Source organism: Typopeltis vanoorti, chromosome 3 (genome assembly GCF_054136105.1).
Source record: "Typopeltis vanoorti isolate ZY-2024b chromosome 3, IOZ_Tvanoo_1.0, whole genome shotgun sequence".
NCBI classification, from domain to species: domain Eukaryota; kingdom Metazoa; phylum Arthropoda; class Arachnida; order Uropygi; family Thelyphonidae; genus Typopeltis; species Typopeltis vanoorti.
In genome coordinates, this window is record NC_143551.1 from 151552927 (window position 1) to 151570311 (window position 17385).

General features: G+C 39.3%; 1 protein-coding gene and 1 non-coding gene across 2 annotated transcripts in view; one reads left to right on the forward strand and one right to left on the reverse strand.

Annotated features, from left to right (window-relative positions):
- LOC150108656 (uncharacterized) overlaps positions 1–17385 on the forward strand; it is a 195497-nt gene that overhangs the window by 39096 nt on the left and 139016 nt on the right. The window lies entirely within an intron of this gene.
- On the reverse strand, positions 352–422 carry TRNAG-UCC (transfer RNA glycine (anticodon UCC)). The gene has a single exon. It is a non-coding gene; the product is annotated as a tRNA-Gly (tRNA).

The window sequence follows — 17385 nt, forward strand, 5'->3', positions numbered from 1 at the left end:
CTTGAATTAGTATGCAAAAATTGCAGATTCCCTTTAGTTCTTGTACCAGCTTTAGAACTGATATACATGTCACTAATTTCAGTAGTCCCATGCCGATTTTTATCCACTCTATTCTGCAATTTATTCCACGAATAAGGATCAACAAATATACAATCACTGCATAAGTTTCTCCCTCTTACACTCAACATTTTCAATTTTAGTTTCCCTGTCCAATTACATCAACTTGTTCAGAAAACAATAACTTCTTTAATCGCTTATGACCCTCCATGTTCAGATTCAACCCATCTCTTGCATACAGCTGTGTTTGCTATATTTTTTTCTGTGTTTGCCTTCAAACACAGAAAAAATCCTTGCAACAGCCAGGAATCAAACCCGGGCAACTGCTTGGAAGGCAGCTATGCTAACCACTATACCACTGTCGCACGCATAATAATAATATTTTTGTTGAGATTGGGTTAATGGATAAGCATTTCATACACTTCCACAAATTTGCATTAATGCCAACCTTTTTAGTTGGATGTAAGGACTAGGTGCCTTTCCAGTCATGGCTGTGGCATATTTGAAGTACAAGGTCAGAAAGACCATGCTTTGCCACAGTGAAAAATTTAATGTGTCAGTTGTGTTGTTCTTTTTGTTTTTGGATTGTACAAATTTGTTATACCTATATAGGGTAGGATACAGGTGCAGTGGATCTGGTATAGACCTGAGTAGACAAGGGAAGAAAGGAGATCCTTAGAAGAATGTACTTTTTTATTTTCATTAGTCATTGAAAAATAGCCTTAATATCACTGTATTTTTGCAATGTTTTGTCTATTCTTTCAGATATTCATCATATAATGGATGGCTATGGCCTTAATATAATCTTTTTGATTTTTGGTTGTATGTTTGTGAAGAATTCATTCTGGGGATTGTTGTTTGTTGTAGCCATTTATTTTTTATTTTTTAAATTCTTAATTTTTTTTTAATTTTTAATTTTTTTTTTAAATTGAAGGGGATAAACTAACTGTGGAGAGGGTACAAAGGCAGATAACAAAGATGGTTTCAGGACTGTACAATGTTAGTTATGAGGATCGGCTGAGGGAATGTGACTGTAGAGTTTGGTGGATAGAAGAAGGAGAGGTGATATGATTGAGACTTTTAAAACTGTTGAGAGGTGGTTACAGGGTTGACACTGGGGGTTCTTTTGCTTGGTTGAACAGTGGGAAGGAGTGATGACAAGGGGCCTTCCCTGGAAGCTATTATTATTATTATTATTTCGGGCGACTCCAGGGAGTCCTTAGACTCATCGAAGGAGGCCCTAAACATCATGTCCACACAACTATACGACATTCTCACAGTATCTATCATACCTTGCCTTGAACTCACTCACCGTCATAGCACCCACAACAGACTCTGGCAGCTTATTCCACTCATTTACCACTCTAAAAGTAAAGAACCCAGCTCTAACACCCCTGCTAACCACACTCTTGCCCAGCTTCCATAGGTGTCCTCTAGTTCTCCCACCACCAGTCCTGATCACAAAAATATCCTCTGAATTAATCCTATAGAATCCCTTTAGCAATTTAAATGTCTCAATCATATCTCCCCTTTTCCACCTATCAACTAGTTTCTGCAACCCACAAATCTTCAATCTGTTCTCATATGGTTCATTCCATAGACCTACTATCATCTTAGTCACTCGCCTCTGGATTCTCTCCACCTCCTCCTTATGAAAGGAAACTGTGAGCAAGAGGGTAAGGAGTGGTTTCTTTGCATGGAGGGTGGTTGAACCGTGGAATGCATTGTCTGATAGAGTGGTGAGAGCGAGAACGGTCAATGAGTTTAAGGGGTGGTATGATAGACTTTGTGTTTCTTAGAAAGGACCTCCAGTGATGAGTCTTTTGACTCCATGGAAGCCTGAATAATAATAATAATAATAATAATTCATTTTTTCAGACCTTGCTCATTAGAGCAAATTTTTAGAGCTCTGTTTCTGAGGGTGCTAATAACACCTAGTTTTTATGTAGGATGGTGGTATGAGTCTCGGTGTACATATTAGCCTGTGTGTGTGTGTAGGTTTACACTAAACATTGAAGGATAGACAGCCTGAGGGAAGACGTGTAATAAGGGTATCCAGAAAAGGAAGTGTGTTATTGTTTTTGATTGCAGTGATGAGTTGAATGTGGTCTGTGTTATTTGTTTAATTAATCAGTTAAGGCTCTTTAAAACATTGTAGATGCAACAATTTGGTACTCAACTGCATCAAGGAAAAAAAGAAAATTCATATAAGCCAAACACTCTGCATCTATACTTGCACAGAAAAAGCCTTATTAAGTAAACAAATATGGGAGACCTCATCCAAAACCAAGTTTTAAAGTTGAAAAAATTTACATAGTACACTAAATATGCTATGTAAATCCAGATATTTGGGATGTTCTTGAAAGAATAATTGTCAAATTTGTGAAGGAAAAATCGGATAAAAATAAAGAGGAACTTTTAGCCAAGTTCAAAAGACTTAAACAGGAAATTAGCAGATGATAAAAACAATGGACCTAGGAGTAACAATCAGAAAACAGCAATATCCCAAGAAGAAACCAACACAAACCAGTAACAGAAGTAGCCAACTGCCAACATAAAACAACTATATTGTCAAGCTGTCCAGCCACATCATCAGCAATAGCAAACTCTTGTTTCTTCCAAGAGGCTTAAACTATGCATTTGTACCAAAGCCAGTTAATAAACTAGATTTCAGCTATCATATCAAAAGGGATTTAAAATCCCTTCCAGCTAATAAAGCTGAAAAAATATCATTGGAAACATCCAGCATCCTGAATAATAATAAATCACTAAAGAACAGTCTTATTAAGGAAGAAATAATGGCCATTAAATCCCATAAAACAAGAAAAGATATTAAGGCAATTAATGTAACCATGTGATCTTGATTTGTGAGATTATAAAACATGAGGATTATTCTATCAAGAAAGGATATGTGTGGAACTACAAGGCAGGTGATTATGACAATCTTGGGATAAAGCTTAAATATGTTCCATGGCACAAAACACTGCAGGGTAAGGATGTTAGTACTGCATGGGATATAATTAAGAGTCATCTAGAGGAAGCAGTATTAAATTGTATACCTAGGGCAAAGGAGGGTTAATAAGGTGGGACTTAGATGGATGAGTAGTATCATTAAATACGAGCTGCAGAAGAAGAAAATGCTGTGGAGGGTATTTAAAGAGAAAGGTGATCAGCATGGCAAGGAAGCCAAAATCAGATTATGAGAAGAATCTAGCCAAGCAGGCCAAAGGAAATCCCAAAGAGTTCTTTCATTATGTGGCAAGTATGAGGAAGAATCATTATGGAAGATTAACCTTAATGAGTGATGATGATGATGATGATGGTCACAAGACAGAAGCAGATAAAATAGTAAGTGAACGCTTTGCAAGGATATGTCATCCTAGTGAGGGTGATATGGGAAATATTCAGTTGTTTGCTGATGATGCGAAATTAGATAGAGTAATAGTTAATCAAGCAATGTAGAGAACTTACAGGACAATTTAAATAGGCTGTCAGGATAGGCAAAAGATAAACATAATGGGTGTCAGTTTAATGTGGAGAAATGCAAAGTTATGCATTTTGGGATAAATAGATTACAAGCCATATCACATTGATGGCACTGTACTCCAAGAAATAGATGAAGCTAGAGATTTAGGGGTGGTGATACACAGAGTTAGTTTAGAGGACATATTGCTAAGGTAGCTCATAAGATTACTTGGCTATTGAAGAACACATTAACAAGTAGAGATATGGAAGTTGTAATTCCTCTTTATAAGGTCTTGATATGCCCACATCTGGATGATTATTGTGCTCAAGTCTTTGTCCTCCTGGGTTCCTTGGGGATGAGGAAGCAGTGGAGAGGATTCAGAGGCAAGTGACCAAGATGGTGAGTGATCTGTGGAATGTTCCCTTATGAGGATAGGAGGGTGTGTGTGTGGATTGCAGAAGTTGGTTGATAGGAGAAAAAAAAGAGGGATATGATAAAAACATTTAAGTTGCTTAAAGGATTTTATAGGATAGATGCAGGGTAAATGTAGCAACATTTGACTAAAGGGACAAGAACAAGGGGTCATCCCTGGAATTTGAATAAAGGTGTAGTCAGTAGGGGTGTTAGGACCAAGTGCTTTGTATGTTAATGCTTTGTAAATAATCATATCAAGACCTTATAATTCCTCTTTATAAGGTCTTGATATGCCCACATCTGGATGATTATTGTGCTCAAGTCTTTGTCCTCCTGGGTTCCTTGGGGATGAGGAAGCAGTGGAGAGGATTCAGAGGCAAGTGACCAAGATGGTGAGTGATCTGTGGAATGTTCCCTTATGAGGATAGGAGGGTGTGTGTGGATTGCAGAAGTTGGTTGATAGGAGAAAAAAAAGAGGGATATGATAAAAACATTTAAGTTGCTTAAAGGATTTTATAGGATAGATGCAGGGTAAATGTAGCAACATTTGACTAAAGGGACAAGAACAAGGGGTCATCCCTGGAATTTGAATAAAGGTGTAGTCAGTAGGGGTGTTAGGACCAAGTGGTTTGTATGTTAATGGGGTCAAGAAGAGGTATGTTAGATTGTATGGATAGATTGGATTTCCTGCAATAAATCTTCCGACTCCATGGAGGTGCCCGTGTAATAACAATAATAATAATAATAACAACGTGAAGTCATTAGTCACTATACATAAGTAACCAATTTGTAAAAAGATTTCTTGCACAAACTGTGTGCTTACACTTGGATAATGGATTAAACAAGAATATAATTTCTTGACATCTTTAATTTAATTTAATTCAACTGAAAAAACTTTTAACAACTTGCTCTAATTTAAGAAAAGATATTGTTGAAAAGCCAAACGGCTATTTTTCTGGCGAAGTTAATTAAATTAAGGGGATATTGGATTCACCGATAGTTCTTCAGCATGAAACTCTTAGATCGTAGTTTTCGATCTTAGAGTTTCGCATACTGGCTGTAAAATAAAATAATAAGGGATTTTTATCGCCTTAATTTAAAAGATATTGTTATTACCAAAGCCAGCAAAGATAATGGTAACAAAGGTGAGGAAAAAAAGGTACACATTATCTCCACTGTTATTGATCATCTATATGAATTCATATATATTGATCATATATATGAATGTTATGAAGAAAAGTGGAATTAAATCTGATATCAAAATTGGAGTTGTTTAATCTCATTTCTGTACTTCATGCATTCCTAAATAAATCCAGTACAAGTCTCCAGCATTCCCTAACTAATTGAAGGCACCTATAGCAGAAGTAAAACATTTCTGCTATTTAATTATTATTATTATTATTATTATTCAGGCCTCCATGGAGTCAAAAGACTCATCATGGGAGGTCCTTTCTAAGAAACACAAGTCTATCAAGACTCGTCGAGGGAGGTCCCTCCTAGGAAACACAAAGTCTATCATACCACTCCTTAAACTCATTGACCGTTCTCGCTCTCACCACTCTATCAGGCAATGCATTCCATGGTTCAACCACCCTCCATGCAAAGAAACCACTCCTCACCCTCTTTCTCACAGTTTCCTTTCGTAACTTCCAGGGAAGGCACCTTGTCATGACTCTTTCCCGCTGTTCAACCAAGAGAAAGAACTCCCCAGTGTCAACCCTGTAACCACCTCTCGACAGTTTAAAAGTCTCAATCATATCACCCTCCTACTTCTATCCACCAAACTCTGCAGTCCACACTCCCTCAGCCGATCCTCATAACTAACATTGCACAGTCCTGACATCATCTTTGTTATCCGCCATTGTACCCTTTCCACAGTTAATTTATCCCCTTTAAATCCTGGGGACCAGATCTGAGAACAATAGTCTAAGTGTGGTCTGATCAAACGGAATGATAACCCTTTTATCTCTGCAGGTCAGTGTCCTTCTCATTATTGCAGCAATACTCTGTGTTACCTCACTGCCTTTGCAATATGTCCTCTAAATTTCAGGTTTCTATCAATCATCAACCCCAGATCTCTTGTCTCCCCTGCTTCCTCCAGTTTAAATCCTACCGTAGAGTATGCAGCATCCCATCGATGTGTCCCAAACCTCAAGACCTTACATTTTGCTGCATTAAACTGATACCCCATATTCATTTGCCCATCTATCTAGCTTATTGACATCCTCTTGCAGGGCTACCATATCTGCACTATTACTAATAACCCTTCCCAGTTTCGCATCATCCTCAACAACTGACTATCCCCTTGCAATCCATGGAGAATGTCATTGATATAAAGAATAAACAATATAGGTCCCAGTACTGAGCCCTCTGGAACCACACTTGTAACCTTCTGCCTCTTTGATATTGCTCCATCATACACAACTCTCTGATACCTATCGGACAGCCAATCCTGAATCCAGTTGACCAATCTGACATATAGACCCATGTGCTGCAACTTGAATATCAGCTTATCATGTGGCACCCTGTCAAATGCCTTTGCTAAGTCTAGGAAAATGGCAGTATGTGTGTTTCCGTCATCTAATGCTCTTATAACTTTATTATTAAAGGCTAGCATATTGCTAAAACAAGAGCACCCCTTCACAAATCGATGTTGGCTCTCACAGATAACATTACCCTCATCTGCCCAATGCTGCATACGGTCCCTCACTACTTTCTCCAAGATCTTACTAACTACTGATGACACACAAACTGGACTATAATTAAACACTTCCGGTCTGCTACCGCCTTTATGCAATGGCACTATCTTATCTTCGTTCCATTCCATGGGCACGTTTCCCGCATCCAGACTTTCATTGAAAAGTCATGTCAAAGGCACCTTCAGTTCCCTAGCACATTCTCTCAAAACTCGTGGTGAAATACTATCCAGTCCCACAGATTTACTTACATCCAGAGTACTCAGTATTAAGCATGATGTTTAGTGAAGATAGCAAATTAAATATGGAAATAGGCAATAGAATTAGCAAAGTTGATATGGTTGGAAGTAAACTGAATAAATTTATATTGAATAAGAGAGAAGTTATTCAAAACACTAAACCAGCTGTATAAAAGACAGTATTCAAACCAATTTTAAGTTATGGATCTGAGTCCTGAGTTAAAAATAAAGCACTTAATCAAAGACATGAGACCACAGATATGAGAGTGCTGAGCAAAATTAAGGGAATGGCATCACTGACAGCATCATATTAAAAATGAGGATATTAGGAAAGAACTTGACATTGACAGATGGCTGGTAACCAACACAGCTGAATTTTTTTTTCTTACTTTGAAATCTCAGGATAGAAGAAACTGGACCATCACAACTTGGACAGATTAACAGATTTGAGGAGAACAAGGAAAGGGAAAAAAATGAATGAAAATAAACAAAACTACTGGACTGTTGCTTCTTGGAATGTCAGGAGTATTCATTACAAATACCAAGATCTAGACAAAATTGTAATAAAAAGACATATCAAATTAGCATCAATAACTGAAACAAAGAAACACATCCCAACTCGACATCACCAGAGTTCAAGATCAGTACTATCAATATAAGAAGCCTGAATGGCAAAAAAAATGGAGCTGGCTGAGGAATTGGATAAGTACTAGATCAAATGGCATCATTTGATCTTCTTTTTTTTTTTTGGCCCATACACAGGAGGTTGGTTGGTCAGCCTATAATACATTAGTGCCGTGTATGGGTAGTGGGTTGGGAAAGGAAGAATTTGTTTACATTTGATTTGAATGACTTTAAATTGTATTCCTTGAGAAACACAGCAGGTGGGAGACTGTTCCACAGTGCAACAGTTGCAGGGATGAAGGAAGAGGAAAAGAAACTTGTTCTGTTTGTTTCTAGATGTACTGTGAAGGGATGTTGTGCAGCAGCTGCACATGTTCCAATGAGCTTAGTACTGAGCAGAGGAATTATTGATGTTATTTCAGATGAGCATTTCTCATGGAAATATTTGTAGAATATATATACTGCAGAGACCATATGTATGTTCTCTCCCTTACCAACTCTCTCTCCCCACGTTTACGCATCTGTGTGAAAGCGGGGGGAGAGAGTTGATAAGGGATGGATCATTGATGTCTAATTGCTCTCCTCTGTATTGAGTCGAGCATTTTGAGAGAGCTTTTAGGGGTCCCACCCCATATGTGGGAGCAGTATTCAATAGCTCGGCGGATTTGTGATTTGTATAATGTTAATAGCTGTTTGGGGGTGAAGTAACATCTTGAGCGAAAGAGAAATCCTAGTTTTTTTCAAGACTGAGGATGCAATGGTTGTGATATGTTTATGCCAGGAGAGGTTTGATGTGAGCGTGATTCCAAGAAGCGAGATCTCAAACTGTCTGGAAATTTGGGTATCGTCAAAAAGGATACTGGGAAAAAATGGTTCTTTTTTATGGGAAATAGTACAGAACTAGGTTTTATTTGTTTGAAATTTATGAAGTTATCCGAACCCCATTGTAGGGTGGCTTAGAGATCGGAGTTGAGGGTGGTGGTGGTGGTTGATGTTCTGTAGGTTGAGGTGAGTTGTGTAGGGTAAACTTTCAGAACAATTGGGGGCTTATCAAATGCAAGCAAGAAGTGTAGTGTGCTGTTGCCTGAAAAACTGTGTATTGGGTTGGAGGTCAATTGCAGTAGGTCATTGATATATAGCAAGAAGAGGGTTGGTGAGAGGACAGAACCTTGTGGGACCCCAGCATTAATTGAGTGGTGAGAGGATAGGGAGCCACTCACCATCACACACACTGTGCGTCCAGACAGAAAGCTGGCAATCCAACTACAGAAGTCCTGGGTCAGACCGAATGATGGTAGTTTGCCTAGTAGGCCTTTGTGCCAGACCCAGTCAAAGGCTTTGGAGATATCTAGTGCATCCACTTGAGATTCGCCAAACCTCTCCATAGCATTTGTCCAGAGATGGGGTGACATATGTGAGTAGATCTCCTGTTGATCAGCATTGGCAGAAGCCATACTGGCTGTCATTTATTTGGTGAGTGTCTTCAAGATAGCGTAGGAGTTGGGAATTGATGACTTTTTCCGTTACTTTTGACAGGACTGAGGTTAGCGAGATAGAGCGGTAATTGGATTGCAGTGACTTGTCACCCTTCTTGGGGAATGGGCTGAATATAGGCCAATTTCCAGTTTATGGGATAGATTCCAGTGGAGTAAGAGAGTATATATAGGTGACATAGGATAGGGGTCAGTTCTAGAGCACAAACTTTCAGAACAATTGGGGGAATGCCACTAGGACCATTAGACTTTTTTGTGTCTAATTTGGACAGTATTTTCCTGATCTCATCCTGACAAAAGGATATAGGGGGCATTGTATATGTTGGGTGTCTGGAATGGTTGGGGGATATTTACCATTGTCAATTATGCATGCATTTGAAGCAAAGTATGAAACCAGAAAATTGGCTTTTTCTGTGAGTGATGATGCAGTAGAGCCATCTGAGTATGATATGGGTGGGAATAGGGTTGGACAGAAGTTACAGCCAATTGCTTTGCCGAGAGACCAAAAGGCTTGGCTGCCGTTTGGACAGGCTGCTAGTTTTCTGGTTTTTACTCTTTTAAACTCTGTTTTGGAAGCGTTGATTGTTTTTTTTTTTTTTTGCATCTATTGCAGGCTTCGGTATAAGCTTTGAAGGAGGATGAGGTTCTTGATTTCAGCCAGTTGTGGTATGTCTGGTGTTTCATCTCTACAGCCTTGGCACATCTTTTGGAGAACCAGGGTTTTGTTAGGGAATGGCAGTTCAGAGTGCTGTGTGGAATGTATGTATTCATGCCAGGGGATTACTTTGGAAATAAGCTCGGTGCATATGTTTGGGTTGGAAGGCCGGAAGCAATAGTCCAACCATGGGAATGCAGCATAGAAGTTACAGAGGCTGTCCCACTTGACACTGTTATAGTGCCAAACTACTCTTGTATGGGAGTGTCTGTGTAAACATTGTTGCATGGGGGAGGAGATGAGCACTAGGTTGTGATCAGAATTGCCCAGGGGGCTCACTACTTTCACTGTCTCACTACCCTCACTATTTGGAGGGGTCATTGGTGAGGAAGAGATCTAGGGTGTTTGGGGAGCGGTTTGGGTTATGTGGTATTTTGGTTGGCATCTGGACAAGTTGTGTAAGGTTGTTAGTGATGGCAAATGTTTCAGCATCTCTGTCTGCAAGATCTGTACAACTGGAGAAGGAAAGCCAGCTAGTGTTGTGGATGTTAAAATCTCCAAGGAGGATGATTTCGCTGTTGGGAAAGTGGGATTTGAGAAAGTCGATTTTTAGGGAGAGGAAATTAAAGAGCTCAGGATGGCTGATTGTGTTGGGGGAGCTCTAGAGATAGCAGATGAATTGGACTGAGTGGGAAGGGATATTTTCAACCAAAGAAGGTCAAAGTTGGGTGATTCTAGGTTGGGTGCTCTCTGGCAAGGTATGTCAGAGCAGATGTATGTGCAGACTTAGAATAAAAGTTGTTAAAGAGTGAGTAGTTTGGAAGGTTGAGATAAGTGGTTGTGGGGGGAAGTGAGATTTGAGTTTCTTCCAAGAAGAGTCGATGGGGTTTGGTAGACTGTAGTGGTAGTGGACACTATTCAGGTTGGAGTTTAGGCCATGGATGGTGGTGAAGTGGATGTGAAGGGTTTTGTGAGTCATATGTTGGACTGCATGGGTCTTGCACATTTCCTATGCAGTGCCTGCATGCTGGTCTCCATGGTGGCTGCTAGTGGCATCACTTGGCTTTTTCACCAGTTTATCTTGTCTGTAATCGATGGTCCAACTGTTGTCACCATTTTGACGTTTTTCTTCGAGTTGTCTTCGAAGCTAGCGTCTTTGTTCCCTTTGTGAAAATGATAAGTCTGGTTGTGCACATATGCGTGATTATTATTATTATTATTACCACGGGCTACTCCAGGAGTCCTTAGACTCATCGAGGGAGGCCCTAAACATCATGTTCACGCAGCTTCAACATTCTCACAGTATCTATCATACCTTGCCTTGAACTCGCTCACTGTCATAGCACCCACAACAGACTCTGGCAGCTTATTCCACTCATTTACCACTCTAAAAGTAAAGAACCCAGCTCTAACACCCCTGCTAACCACACTCTTGCCCAGCTTCCATGGGTGTCCCCTAGTTCTCCCACCACCAGTCCTGATCTCAAAAATATCATCTGAATTAATCCTATAGAATCCTTTTAGCAATTTGAATGTCTCAATCATGTCTCCCCTTTTCCGCCTATCAACTAGTTTCGGCAACCCACAAATCTTCAACCTGTTCTCATATGGTTCATTCCATAGACCTGCTTTCATCTTAGTCACTCGCCTCTGGATCCTCTCAACCTCCTCCCCATCAAGAAGGAACCGAGGTGACCAAATCTGGGCACAGTAGTCGAGATGAGGTCTTATCAGGGCTCAGTACAGAGGTACAATAACTTGTTTTTCTCTGCTCGTCAAGGTATTTTTCAACAACCAAGTGAGTTGATGAGCTGATTTAGCTACTTTCGCAATGTGCCCCCTAAACTTCATCTCCCTATCCACCAACACTCCCAAGTCCCTGGCCTCATCAATCTCCTGGAGTATAGTTCCTCCAATGTAGTATACTGCTGCTAATCTTTTCACCCCAAAGTGCATAACCTTACATTTTGTCACATTAAATTGACATCCATTCTCCTTATCCCAGAAGTGCAATTTATCCAACTCGTCCTGCAAGATTTTGACATCTTCTGCGTTCACTATTGCCCTAACCAACTTTGCATCATCAGTGAGCAAATGAACTGTTCCTTTTAGATCCTTCCCTATATCGTTAATGAACAGATTAAACAGCAGTGGTCCAAGAACAGAACCCTGTGGCACACCACTAGTCACAGGCCGTTTTTTGGACTCTACTCCTGAATAAACTACTCTTTGATATCTCTCCATCAACCACCCAGCTATCCATCTCACCAACCCTATATCCATTCCCATATGTTGTAGTTTACGGATTAGAATTCCATGTGGTATCCTGTCAAACGCCTTTGCCAGATCCAGCAGTATCACTGTAAACCCATTTCCCTTATCCAGTTCAGCCGTCACCTTGTTATAAAACTTGAGCAAGTTACTGAGGCATGATCTACCCTTCACAAAGCCATGCTGTCCTCTGTACAGTATCTCATTTTCATCAATCTATTCCTGTATTTTTCCCTTGACTACTTTCTCCAAGACCTTGACAACGACTCCTGATATGCTGATCGGTCGGTAATTTGCAACCATAGGCTTGGATCCTCCTTTATGCAGTGAAACTATTTTCCCCTCTTTCCACGCCTTCGGGACTAAGCCAGACCTGAGACTCAGATTAAACAACATGGTCAAGGGCACTGATAATTCATTAGCCGCTTCATGCAAGACCCATGCTGGTATACCATCCAATCCCACAGATGTATTCACATTAAGGTTCTGTAATAGACTATTCACCTTCACTTCATTCATCACAATTCCCATATAAACTAATGGTTCCTTCATTTTTTCAACGTCACCACCTGGATGATATACTTTTGCAAAGTGCGCGCTCAGTAACTCCACTATATCGACTGGTTCAGTGAACTCTTTACCATCGTCATTCCTTAAAATCATTTTGCCATGTACAGTTTTTTTCTTGCTTGCAGCATATTGAAAGAACTGTTTGGGATTCTCTTTTGCTTGCATAGCTAGTTTCCTTTCATAATCGGCTTTTGCTGTTTTTACCACACTCGTTACCCTTCTGGCCTGTACTTTATACCTTTCGTGTGCCTGCAGGTCACCCCTTTCTTTAAATTCCCTCCATAGTTGTTTCTTTTTTTGCAGCTCAAGCTTAATGGTGTTATTCATCCATTTAACCCCTCCTTGTTTCACTATTCAGACCTTAGGTATACAATCAGCCATAACCTCCTGTAAATGCTCTTTGATTGCTTCCCATGCTCTATCGACGTCCAGCCCTTGCAGTTGTACATGCCATGGCACTGATCCAAGCAATCTCCTAAGCTTGTCATACTTGCCAGCACGGTAATTCCACATATACCCTGTCTTAATCACAAATTTCACACCTTTAGCCACCTCCCAGGTCAAGACCTTATGATCACTCTCACCAATAGGTGGCAACATGGTCATATTCATTACAGTCAAATTCTCAGATACTATTACCAGGTCAAGCACTCTCACACCCCTAGTATTTTCAGTTACATGCTGTTTCAGATAGTTATCCCTTAATAATTGAATAAAATCCATTTCCTTCCTCACATGTGTCCTCTCCTCCTTCCAATCAATGTTACCATAGTTGAAATCCCCCATAATAATTACCCTCCTTCCACTCATTTCATCAATTTGTTTATGCATACCATCTCCACCATCTATTCCATCACCTGGTCTATAGCAGCACCCAACTGTATATTTTATTCTGCCAGTATCAATCTCACACCAAATAGCCTCAAATGAGCTCCTTTCACTATCCTGCAATACTTCAATTCTCCTTGGCTGCAGTTCATCAGCTATCATCAATAACACCCCTCCCCCAATTTTATTCTCTCTGTCCCTCCTAAACATACTATAACCTACACATTCTATCCCACTAACTATATCATCTTCCGTCAGCCATGTTTCACTAATGCCAATAACCTGTGGCCAGGAAGAGCCAGTCAAGGCCAAAAATTCTTCCTTCTTGTTCCTAATACTCCTGGCATTAGTATACATGAATTGCAGTGTTCCCTTTGTCCCACCCCTATCTTGATGCGTTATTCTAAATATCCCATTCCCATTTTTTGTCCTTATTGCTGGCTCAGGTACATTATATACATTTTTACACTCAACTGTCTCACTGATGTCTGGATATCCACTTCCCCCCCTCCTTGGTAGTTCTAGTTTCCCTGGTTCTGCACATCCATTTTCACTTCATTCAGCAACACTTTTTCCAGTCTCCGCACACCAAGTCCATTCAAATGCAGGCCATCCATCTTGTATAAGTCCTTTCGCCCATCAAACTCATTCCACACGTCCACAAATTCCACACCACACCGTCCGCATAACCTGCGCATAATATCATTTGCGATTATGGCCCTCCTTCTAAACTCCTCTCTATCATACTGCGGTAACAGACTCACCATTCTAACTCTGTCACTCTTTTCTTTCGCTACCTTTAACAATACTTTCAAGTCCTCTCTCATAAAAAATTTATCACCTTTCAATTCATTCGTACCAGCCACAATTGTTATTTCTTTCACCCTCTGTTTTTGCACTCTAATGCTCTCACTTACATCCTTAAATTTCGCACCCGGTAAGTACGATTTAGTTACACTCCCATCTATTACTCCTCTTAATAACGAGTCACCATACAACACTCTCTCCTTCATTTCGGAAACTCGCCCACGCTGTTTATTTACGTTAGCCGAATCACTCTGGAAAGAGTTTTGCAGGTGCTCTAATTGCCGCTGCACATCTTGTATCACTGTGCGCAGCCTAGCAATCTCACTTCCTACAAATAATTCCTCATTTTTTTTATCATTCAAACCATTTTCTCTTTCTGTATAATTGCTCTTGCTCTTTCTTAGATCACCGCTCACATTGCCATCTTGTACACCGCAATTCCCTATCGATCCACTATTTTCACTCGCATTCTGGCTTTCTTCAACCATAACTGTCTCACAACCTGACACATACTTTGACTCCTCACTTTGCATACACTTTCTACACATTCTCCCACCACTATCACTTTCAATCCATACTCCAGGCTCATTCGGGAATGCATACATTCCACACACATCACATTGGACAAATACTCTTACATTATAGTTTTTGAACAATGGCGTCGTATTTTTGGACGCCATTATCTTACGTTGCATTGGCGCCATATTCAAAAATATGAAACGTATCGTTAAAGACTAAATTAATTTACGGAATTTACACCAAAATCACACAGACACAACAAGCTACCAAATTTAGACAATATTACGTTATGATTTTTAACATATATTCTAATTTCCATTCAAAATTGTACTTAGCTTTCGGGAGCTCCCTGAAAACACGACCGTTCCCCTGGCCCTCTGATTAGGGACAGGTGTCTTTGAACTTGTTGTTGATCGCTGTTATTATTTTTGATCTGGTATCAAATGTTGCATCTTCTCTTGAAGATGCAACATAATAGGAGTGACTGAAACAAAAAAAGACAAAAACTGGTGAGATCTTTTTAAGCAATAACAAAATGTTATATTCAGGTAATAACAATCAGGGAAAAGAAGGAGTAGCTATAGTATTCAACACTAAATATGAGGAAAATCTTCTTGAATGGCAAGCACTATCAAGTAGAGTGATGTGGGCAAATATCAGAATGAGGAGAACTGAATGGTTGGCCTATAGTCCAATAGAAGGTTCTACTAAGGTAGAAGTGGAAGAAATTGAGGCTTTAGAAAAATTAACTGGTACAATAAAAAATTAAAAGTTGGTCCTTTTTGGGGACCTAAATAGCAGAGTCGGAAATGGTTGCTAGATATACAAAAATATTTTGGGAAAATTTGGAGAAGAGAGCAAAGCTAATAATAATGGCAAATACTTGTTGGATTTCTGCTCATGACATGGACTGATTATTACTAACACACTGTTTCAACATAAAAATGTGCGCAAATTCACATGGAGAGAAGAGGCAAGGAATAAGAATATTCTCATTGACTATGTTATTGTTATTAGTGATGTTTTCTCACTGGTGCAAAACACTAGAGTGTACAGAGGATTTGAAATTGGAAGTGATCATCATTTAGTCTTGAGCAGGATAAAATTGAAGAACATGTAAGAAAGTTTTAAAGCGAATAAAAGTTGAACAGCTCTCAGATGTGAACTGTAGACTAAAATACACAAACATTATTCAAGAAGAAATGAAAGAGTTTCAGAACAGGAACCAAACCTTGAAGATTCAGCCAGAGAGGCATATTGGTGAAGTTCTCTATAAGGATAGAAAAACCAGAACTTCATGGTCGACACAGGAAGTTAAAGAGACAGTGAAGGAAAAGAAGAAAGAATATCAAATGCTCCTGGCAAATAAGTCAGCTTGTCCTTTTAGAGAATACAGAAACAAATGTAAGAAAGCTAAACAGTGTGTAAAACTAGATAAACAAAAGTCATGGGAAGGCTTTGGTCAGAATATAGAAAATAAATATCAGGAAGCTGGCAGAATATTCTGGAGACTGTTGAAAAAGAGCTCAGAAATGGAGGAGAGAGCGGTGTAAAAGGAATTAGAGATGATAAAGGTGACATGAAAACAGGAGAAAAAGATATCCTTAATGTAAGGGGTAATTACTTCAAAAAAATTGCTAAATGCAAAAATCAGTGAGAGCACAGTGGTAAAACACACTCAACAGGCATGCAATCAGAAATACATATCCATACTTGAAGTAGAAAAAGCCATCAAAATCCAGAAATGTGGAATGGCAGCAGGAGTAGATGATATTTGACCACCATACCTGACCAGAAATGCTCAGGTATGGTGGTATAAAAGTCTTGCAGTGGCTGCACTATGCAGTGCAGCCACTGCAAGAGGGACAAATTCCAGATGATTGGAGTAGAGCTCTCATAGTACCGATATACAAAAAGGAAAATAAAACTGAATGTGAGTATTACAGAGGTATTTCCCTACTGAGTCCTGGTAAGATTTATGCAAGTATTCTTGAAAAATGGTTGACAAGGATTGTGGAAGGGAAACTTGGTGAAGAGCAAGCTGGATTCAGGCCAGATAGAGGCTGTCAGGATCAGATCTTCACTTCACGACAAATAGCTGAGCAATCATGGGAATATAACAAAGATCTGTATTTAAGTTTTGTCGATCTGGAAAAGGCATGTGACAAGGTACCAAGAGGGAAAACTATTCAAAACACTACAGTGTTTTGAATATGGTGTCAATGGGGCATTATATCAAGAAATACTTAGTCTTTATTTGAGTTGTAAGTCAGCAGTTGGAATTGAAGGAAGTATAGGAAGTTGGTTTGATGTTAACTCTGGTGTCAGACAAGGATATACATTTTACCCTCTGTTATTCATTATCTATATGTATTGCATTATGTAGGAAAGTGGTTTTAAACCTGATATCATAATTGGAAATGTTAATCTCAGCTCTTTACTTTATGTGGATGATGTTATACTTTTAAATAAATCTGGTACAGGTCTGCAAGATACCCTGACTAAATTTAATAACCGTTGTAATAGATTTGGCATGATGGTCAGCACAATTTTTAGTGAAGATGGTAAATTAAATATGGAAATAGATGACAGAATCAACGATACCAGTATGATAGGAAGTCAAATGAATTAATCTGTATGGAATAAGACAGAAATTAGTCAAAACACTAAATTAGCTATATACAAAACAGTGTTCAAACCAATTTTAACTTATGGATCTGAGAGCTGGGTTAGAAATAAAACACTT